This window comes from Triturus cristatus, chromosome 9 (assembly GCF_964204655.1).
Source record: "Triturus cristatus chromosome 9, aTriCri1.1, whole genome shotgun sequence".
Taxonomy (NCBI): Eukaryota; Metazoa; Chordata; class Amphibia; order Caudata; family Salamandridae; genus Triturus; species Triturus cristatus.
This window is the reverse complement of record NC_140592.1, coordinates 777,078,305-777,087,453: the sequence shown is the minus strand read 5'-3', so window position 1 is coordinate 777,087,453 and position 9,149 is coordinate 777,078,305.

Genomic DNA, 9,149 nt, shown 5'->3' with positions numbered 1-9,149 from the left:
ATAAAAAGTGCCGATTAAACAAATAACGATTCTTCTATGTATACTATTTTTCTTATTCTATGCCCCTTATATTACAGCAAGATTGTTTACCAATGGATATCCCATCTTCTTTGTCTAACATACTTTAAACAACATAGCACTACTCAAACTATTAAATAGAACTGACACTATTAAATAGAACTGACACTTGGCCCTAGAATGTCTCCAATGAACTTGCATAATCCGAACAATCCACTAAATATTGTACGAAATCATATTTAGTAAAAACTTAGCCGTCCTAACTGTTTTTCTATTTTAACAGTTTGATAAAACACATTTCCATTTTGTTGCTTTGAGTTCAGAAAACGTATTTACATAGAGAAAAAAGTTACACTTATAATACCAGTAACCATGTTCTCATATGTTTCCCTTAACATTGCGATCATTATTCTATATTTAATTTTTGACAACCATTTTACTTAAATTGGGTCATGGGAGAACATTATATAACTCTAGGTTCGTACTATATGTACATACCTCACATTTCATTATATTAAGGTTCATTAATGCCATTTGTGGGGAAAGTGATAAACAAAAAGACGTGACGCCGCCCATTTAGGAAGCCCGCTTTTTGTGTATATATAAGGAACGAGCTCGAAGACTCGCGATACGTCATTTCCGGGAGTCCGCGAGAGCAGGGAGGCCGACATTGTTTTTAACGGTGAGCGTAAACGAGCTATGTATAAATTAGATCAATTAGTATTTAGGCATAACAAGAGATAGAGGGCCATGAGAATTTTACGGAGGTCGAACAGGCCATATATGTTGTTGACATGTAGGACTTTTTGCCTAAAGCCTTTTAAGTTGAATAAAGCGCGACGTAAAATAGACGGAAAAAAAGATAATAGAACTAATGCCCGAACGCCAATAATATATAATTTTGGCATCAGGGTGTATTTGATGGTTATTTGAAATCGCTATGAACAAAACAGTACTGACAATACAGTGCTTTCGTAAATTTAATGGTAAATGTATTGATACGAGTGCTTATTAGAGTGTTCAGATGGACAATATATTCTAACCCAAATGTCCGTCCAGTTAAAGTAGGCACTATTGTTAAAGTAAACAACTAATGGAATGTGCTGACCAGATTAAGGAATACATAAAAAACTTTAGGCGGAGGTTCCCATAGCATACGGACCAAGACCCCTCGATCACTTTATGATAAACAGATCGGTAAAAGACATCAAGTTGCACCAGTTTCACAGTTAGGACACATGAGCCTTATTGCGAATAGAACGCATACAATGTGTAGCGGTTGTGTTAATTTATTATATGGAATAGTGCTCATTATAATAGCGAACGTGGGTAGTTATCATAATATATAAAGAGACTGACCCCGTACAAATATAACAGTGAGGGTAACAACATTCATAGTTGTAAAAGAAAAATTGAAAATAATCCTTTTTTTCATAACAATAAATTAGTTTTATGAGTGATAAGGGATAATAATGTACCCTGCTTTATTTAAATACAGGTCGAAATAAAATCATGTATACAACCATAGTAAACTGAAGAGAATCGATACTTGATTTTGGTTTGATGTAAATACCCAAATACAAAATTGAAAAAGAAAGGGGCCTGCATCTTACTGATTCTAATGGTAAGCAATTAAAGCTACAAACTCTTGTTGATAGAGTCTAGGTAATTCTTGCATCCTTAATACTAAAAACTGTTTAATACATTTTTTCCATAGAAAAAGTCCAATAGTGACTCAAGTGGCTGTTAATCTACATATGAATATAGAGGAACGGTGGCTCTTGCGGACAATATAGACTGCCACGGCCATTGATAAGGTATGCAACAAGAATGGCTTTACCTCTAGATAGTAAGCGATGTACACACAAGATAAACTGAAGAATGGTGTTTTTGCAGTGAATGCTCATCAACTAGCAGGCATTTTGTACGAGTTTGGAGGGTCATTCCCATAATGGCATAATTGAACCTTAATATAATGAAATATGAGGTATGTACATATTGTACGAACCTAGAGTTATATAATGTGTTCCCATGACTAAATTTAAGTTAAATGGTTCTCAAAAATTAAATATAGAATAATGATCACAATGTTAAGAGAAACATATGAGAACATGGTTACTGGTATTATAAGTGTAATTTTTTTCTCTATGTAAATATGTTTTCTGAACTTAAACAAAGCAACAAAATGGAAATGTGTTTTGTCAAACTGTTAAAATAAAACAACAGTTAGGACGGCTAAGTTTTTACTAAGTATGAATTCGTACAATATTTAGTGGATTGTTCGGATTATGCAAGTTCATTAGAGACATTCTAGGGCCAGTGTCAGCTCAATTTAATAGTGTCATAGTTTGAGTAGTGCTATGTTGTTTAAAGTATGATAGGCAAAGAAGATGGGATATCCATTGGTAAACAATATTGCTGTAATATAAGGGGCATAGAATAATAAAAATAGGATACTTAGAAGAATCGTTATATGTTTAATCAGCACTTATTATTGGAGATCTGATATGAACTTTTTTTTAATTTAGATTTAATTAAACTTTTTAGTCCTGAAGAAGGTGGAAACATTACAGAAATCACCGAAACGCTGCGTCGACTTCTTAATCTGAAATCTGAAGGAATAAGATTGTAACCCACTTTGGGAGGCATTTTGTTTTTTAAGTATGATTAATGACTAATGAGTTTAAAAAAATGTTTTTAACGATTTCGTTTTTATTAAAAAAAATTTGAAATTTAGAATCTGGTTCATATATAATGCGTGATGATTGCATGATAGATTAAACTGCGGGATTTTTGAGAATAGACAACAGTTATTAATGTATAACAATTGCCTCTTTTATGGTAAATTGATACTCTTACGAACTACTGACACTTGGTCCAGGGTGAAAGTGTTTGCCCTTTTTACATTGAGTGAAGGGGCCTTTGTGTTGTTGACACTTTGTTTACAGCCCGTGCTGAGGCTAGACTCAATTGCCCACAATGCCGCTGCCTGAAGGAGAAGGAATGTTCGTGGAAGAACACTATAAAGAACAAGGCTGCTTCCCGCACAACGGGGCGTCAGGGCTGGACTCAATTCCCTTCAATACTGACATCTGAAAGATAAGGAGGGGCAGCTGCAAAGTGCAAGGTTGCGATCCATGCCGTGGGAAGCTTTGTTGACGGCTAGGGCTGGACTCAATTGCCCACAGTACTGAAGCCTGAAGGAGGAGGAGGGACCGCAGGGGAGCACAACAAAGTGCAAAGCTGCTTCTCACACCGTGAGCAGGCCCATCAGAGCCCATCAGAGTCTGGAGGAGCCTGACCTGGACCAGCCTTCTTGGCCCTACTCTTCTTTTGCTTCTAGTTTTACAATCAATATAATCTGCTGGTGTGATGGGGAATAGAAAATCCATGCTTCCTCTTGGTAGGGAATGTCTTAAGACCAACACCATCACCAACTTCCTAACGAAGGCGATGAGGGTAATTGACCACGAGATTGGTGCAGTGGAAGATAAGATAAGTAAAGCTAAAGGGACAAATCACGGGTCGATCGACAGTAAATTCATTTCAGATAATATGCTGCTCTCCCCAGAACCACTGGAGGGAAAATATCTGGATAAAACAAAAAAGGTCTAACCCATGTGTCTCTGACGCCCCGATACGAATAGATCAAATTGAAAATCTGGGTTTAAAATGTAATTCTGATTCGCTCTGCATACTGCCCCTGGTCAAAAAGAAAAACCGAGCTAATGTGCATCAAGTGGGAAAAGGAAGGAAAGGTTTACGCATCTTCAGAATCAGTTAATTGTTTTGAAAAAACGAGTCAGAAACCTGATTTTTGAATCCTGGTATTGTTTTACCTCAGTAGGTTGCATACTGTAAATCATGGATCCGCACAAACTTTCTCTCGGGGGCCAAATTTACAGTGTGGTTTTTGGCCGATGGCCGAACCGTGGGGGCGGGGTCATTGGGGGAGGGGGCGAGACTAGAGCAACAAAAAAAAAACTGTGTCCATGAGGTGGAACACAGGCCCCTGCAGCGGACGCCTTCGTCCACTGAGCCACCGGACCCGGCATACACATATCTCTCTCTCTCTCCCTGTCTCCCTGCCTCTCTCTCCCTCCCTCTGTCTCCTATCTGTCTCCCTCTCTCTCTGTTACCCTCTCTCTCCGTCTCCCTCTCTCTCTGGCCCCCTCTCTCTCTGTCTGCCTGCCTCCCTCCCTCTGTTTGTCTTCCTCTGCCTCCCTCCCTGTCTGTCTTCCTCTGCCTCCCTCCCTCTGTCTGTCTCCCTCTCCCTCCCTGTCTCCCCGACTCCCTCCCTCTGTCTCCCTCTGTCTGTCGCCCTCTTCACTCTGCCTGTCGCCCTCCTCCCTGTCTATCTCCCTCTGTCTGTCTCCCTCCCTGTCTCCCTCCGTCTCCCTCCCTCTGTCTCCCTCCCTCTGTCTCCCTCCCTCTCTCCCTCCCTCTGTCTCCCTCCCTGTCTCCCTCCCTCTGTCTTCCTCCCTCCCTCTGTCTCCCTCTGCCTCTCTCCCTCTGCCTGTCTCCCTCTCCCTCCCTCTGTCTCCCCCTAACTCCCTCCCTCTGTCTCCCTCTCTCTGTCTCCCTCTCTCTGTCTTCCTCCCTCTGTCTCCCTCCCTCTGTCACCCTCTGTCTCCCTCCCTCCCTCTCCCGCCCTGTCTCCCTCTGTCTCCCTCCGTCTCCCTCTCTGTCTCCCTCTCCATCTCTGTCTCTCTCTCTCTGTCTGTCCCTGTCTCCCTCCCTCTGTCTCCCTTTCCATCTCTGTCTGTCTCTGTCTCTATCTCTCTGCCCTATCCCTGTCTCTGCCTCTATCTGTCTCTGTCTGTCCCTGTCTCTGTCTGTATCTCTGTCTGTTTCTGCCTCTATCTGTCTCTGTCTGTCTGTTCCTCTCTCTGCCTCTATCTAGCTCTGTCTGCACCCGTCTGTATCTGTCTCCCTTTCCGTCTCTGTCTGTCTCGGCCTCTGTCTGCCCCGTCCCTGTCTCTGCCTCTATCTGTCTCTGTTTGTCTCTATCTCTGTTTCTGCCTCTGTCTGTTTCTGCCTCTATATTTCCCTGCCTCTATCTTTATCTCTCTCTCTGTCTCTATCGCTGCCTGTCTCTGTCTGTCTCTACCTCTATCCGTCTCTGTCAGTATGTCCCTGTCTCTGCCTCTATCTAGCTCTGTCTGCCTCTGCCTCTATCTGTCTCTGCCTCTGTCAGTCTGTCCCTGTCTGTATCCTGTCTGTTTCTGTCTCTCCCTACTGCCCTGTCACCTCACCCGACTCTCACACCCTGCTGTCCTCTGTCATTCTTTGTCACCTCACCCCCGCTTGTGTGGCAGCTGAGGCAGCTTCCTTTCCCGGGCACACACACAGCTCCACCCGAGTACTTCACAGGCCTTTAAGAGACCATTTGCATGATAACGGGGCTTTGTTGTATTTCACCTCTTCTTAGCGCCCCTGCAGCTCCACTCGGACTATCACTTTAATCGCCCAGCCCCCACAGAGCAGAGTCTGTGTTTGCTGACACTGTAAAAAAAACAAAAAAACACCAGTACGATGTCTGCAAGGTCCGCGGGCCGCCAAGAAAGGTTTGCCGGGCCACTGGCAGCCCGCGGGCCGTACTGAGTACCCGTGCTGTAAATGCTATAAACTGTTTTTTTTATAGAGTCACTAATAGTGATATTAATAGTATTAATTGCCCAAATGCTGTATCTAATTTATCCAGCTGGATTTCATTCTTCTTCACAATTTGAATTAAGCACAGTACATAATGAAATAAAACACAACATTAACTAGTAGGGACAGATTAGTGAGTAGTTATGGAAAAAATGTTTACGTTATCATGATCATGAGTATAAAGAATGGTTTGTTTATACTTTTCTCTCTTCTTCTGCAGGTGAAGAAGCGACCTTCTATCAACTGTACTTATCATGCAATTTAGCTTATGTTTTTGTTAGTATACTTGACAAGCAAGAGTTTGTTGTCATTTCTTTCAGACTTCAGTGCTTCGCTGGAAGAATTTCCAGTTTCTGAATATAATGTGACTTATTCTAAATGTCTACAACTGGTTGGACAAACTAGCTTGAACACTAAATCGACTAAAAAGGAGTATGTTTGTAGTTTGAGCAAGGAGAAGTGTGAATTTGTTAGATAATGTAATGAGTGGAGAGTGAAAATTTAGAGAAACTTGAACGATGAGAGAGCAATATTAAAGAATAAGATGAGATTGAAGAGAAATTTAAAAATTCGAATTTGCCTCCAAGATTGTGACTGGAGCATGAGAGAAAGGGTGAATTAGGTACCGTGCATCTTGAACCTATAGGAGTTAGGTTAATAGAGTTGGTTGGAAGGAATGAGTGTGAAAGGAGTTATGTTGTCAGTGGCGAAATTCTGGTTGATGAAGAGCCAATACTTAAAAGAACTTATTATGTGTGAGGAAAGTTTGTCTATTTTAACCTGCCCCATAACGGGGTGGGAAGCTTCTATTCAGCTTCGGTATTCCCAAGGTTTTACCATGTGATTGAGATGAATGATGTTGTTTGCTTGAAGAGGGTGAAACAAGAATTTGGGCACATTTTGATGGATGTATTAGAAGCTGTGATTCCATCTATAGTGGGTATGAATTATGTGAAAATTAGAAGATTATCTATGCTTGTAGAACACCTTGCTTCTAACACTGCAGGAGCATTAACTCAGATAAATAATGCAATAATGAGAATGTGTACTATGATTATACAGAATTGCCTTGAGTTAGACATCCTTCTTATGAAGAAGGGTGGAGTCTGTTGGGTTTTGAAGGTACTGAAGGTAAGAGAGCGCTGTACCTTTATCCCGAATAACAGTAAGCTTATTAATGCATATGTGAGTAATATAACGAATATGTCTGGCGAAGCAAAAGATTTTGAAGAATATGGCTTGTGAGAATCAGTGCGCTCCTGATTCAGTGATATTAGAAAGGGCATTAGAATGGTTGGTAAATAGTTTGATGATCTGGGAAGAGCATGCTGCATGTTATACTAACCCCTGTAATCATTGTGTTAATTTGCGCAGTAGTTCTGTACCTTTTGTTACAATTCTTTGAATTAATCATTTTTTAAATGGGTCCAAATTGTGGATACAAGAAGGTGTCAGTGAAAGCGTCCAAGAGAACATATGTTCAGATGAAGTGGGGAGATGACACAGCAAGTGTTTATGATCTATTTAAGATGTTGGAAGTATCGCGATACCAGAGACAGAAAGTGATGCGTACTGTATTGTAAATAGTTATGTAGCTGGCGATAATATAATCATCTTAGCTGGGAAGCCCCCAGTTAGCTATGCGCTCAATAAATCACCCATGATAGACTAGAGAGGGGAGTTTTAGGAAATTTTTGCGGGTTTGAATTAAAATGTGCATTAATATTTGTTGTTCTGTATTTGAATTCACGTGCGTGTGTATTGACAGAGATATTACAGTTGAAACTAAATTATTATTATTATTTTAAAGTGTGTTTTTCTGGCTCAAGCTAACAAGGTCTCAATTACGCCTCATTGCAATTTTGCTCAAAATGGATGCTGCATTATGATTTTCATTCTGTTTATGTTTCTTGTTTGACACTAAATAAAAATTATTATAATAATATATAATAATTATAGCAAAAGTACAAAACAGTTTTTATTAGACATTGAAAATATATAAAAGCAGTATAATCATTCATACAGGGGCTAACGTGTCAAACATGCATACTGTCAATCATACGCTCAAAAGTATACAAACAAGTGAAGGTGTATAATCAATAACAAATAAATGATACTAAATAAAAATTGTACAGAATTGTTTTGTACTTTTGCTATAATTATTGTTGCCTCTGGGTTCTCATTGACAGTATGTAATATCATTTTTGCATTGTTCTTCTGTTACTTGGTTTCCTAAATTCTGTACAATTATTGTGTATTCCCTACATTTAGGCACCATATCCTTACAGTAGGCGGCCCTCCTCTTTACATTTTGACACTAAATAAAGCAAGACATGAATTGTTTATTTCTGTATAACATATTGTTTTCGAATAACTTCCTAAAGGAAGATTTTGCTACATCTTAAGGTTCTTCCTGCAACCACACTGTATTCCATTAATTCACAATGATTCTCTGGTAATTATGAAGGTTTGTTCTAGTACCTCCAAACGATATTAGGTCAGAGGTGGTGAATGAATATTCATTTAGTGGGCTAGTGCTTAGGTGATAGGGTTATGTGTTGTTTTGAAATAGGAGAATATGATTTGTTAGAGCAATGATCTGTCAGGATCCTTTGATCCTGCCATGGGAGGCTGCAATGAACACCTTCTGTGAGCCTGCTTCTATCATAAATACTAGTATGGAACCTGTGATGTACTTCAGTGTTCATTTGCAAACTATACAAATCACCTTGGAAATCAGATTCATTCCATAGTTTAATTATTAACTCCTAATGCATTTTCGTACTTGTATGCTTTACCAGAGCTGGAGAGAAGCTTTTTGGTAAATCTTATTATTCTTGGAACTCTGCATTACTGTTTTAAGCACGGCCATGTGCTTCCTTGCATGATTTTCTTCCATGTCCACAAACATTGTTCCGCTCTGGAGTTTTATTCTGCCCACCGGTTGCTTCTGGAACTTCGTTGTAATCCCTTCAGGCAGAGTTGAGGAGAGACTTTAACTGCTCTCACCTGCACTGTGCTGCAGCTAGCTCTCACCTTTTCCGAGTTCCAATCACCCTGTGTGGCTCTGAGCTGGGAGAAGTGATTTAAGATTGGCTGCTGCATTCAGAGTTCATGCTTCAACTGCCGTTACTGGGATCGCCTGCTTTCTTCTCCAGGTGCCTACGCTCCTGAACACTTGAAATCCTGAGAAAGGTCTTGGTTCCTGCTACTGCATTTGTGCAGGGTCCTGCTTTTCCGAGGCTGCCATGTGCAGCATTCTGCTTAATGTGTTGTCTTTGCTTCACATTCTCCTCTTTCTTTCTGCCTATCCTTTCTAGTCTACAATCCTAATTTCTTTGTTTTGCTGTTGACCTTCTCACCACGTATTCACTGAGTTTTCTGCTGATCCCTTTGTTTTTTTGTTCTGAATACTATTGTAACCTTGTTCAGAATTCTTGTGTTTATTCCATGTACCAGCAGGGCATAACTTGCTG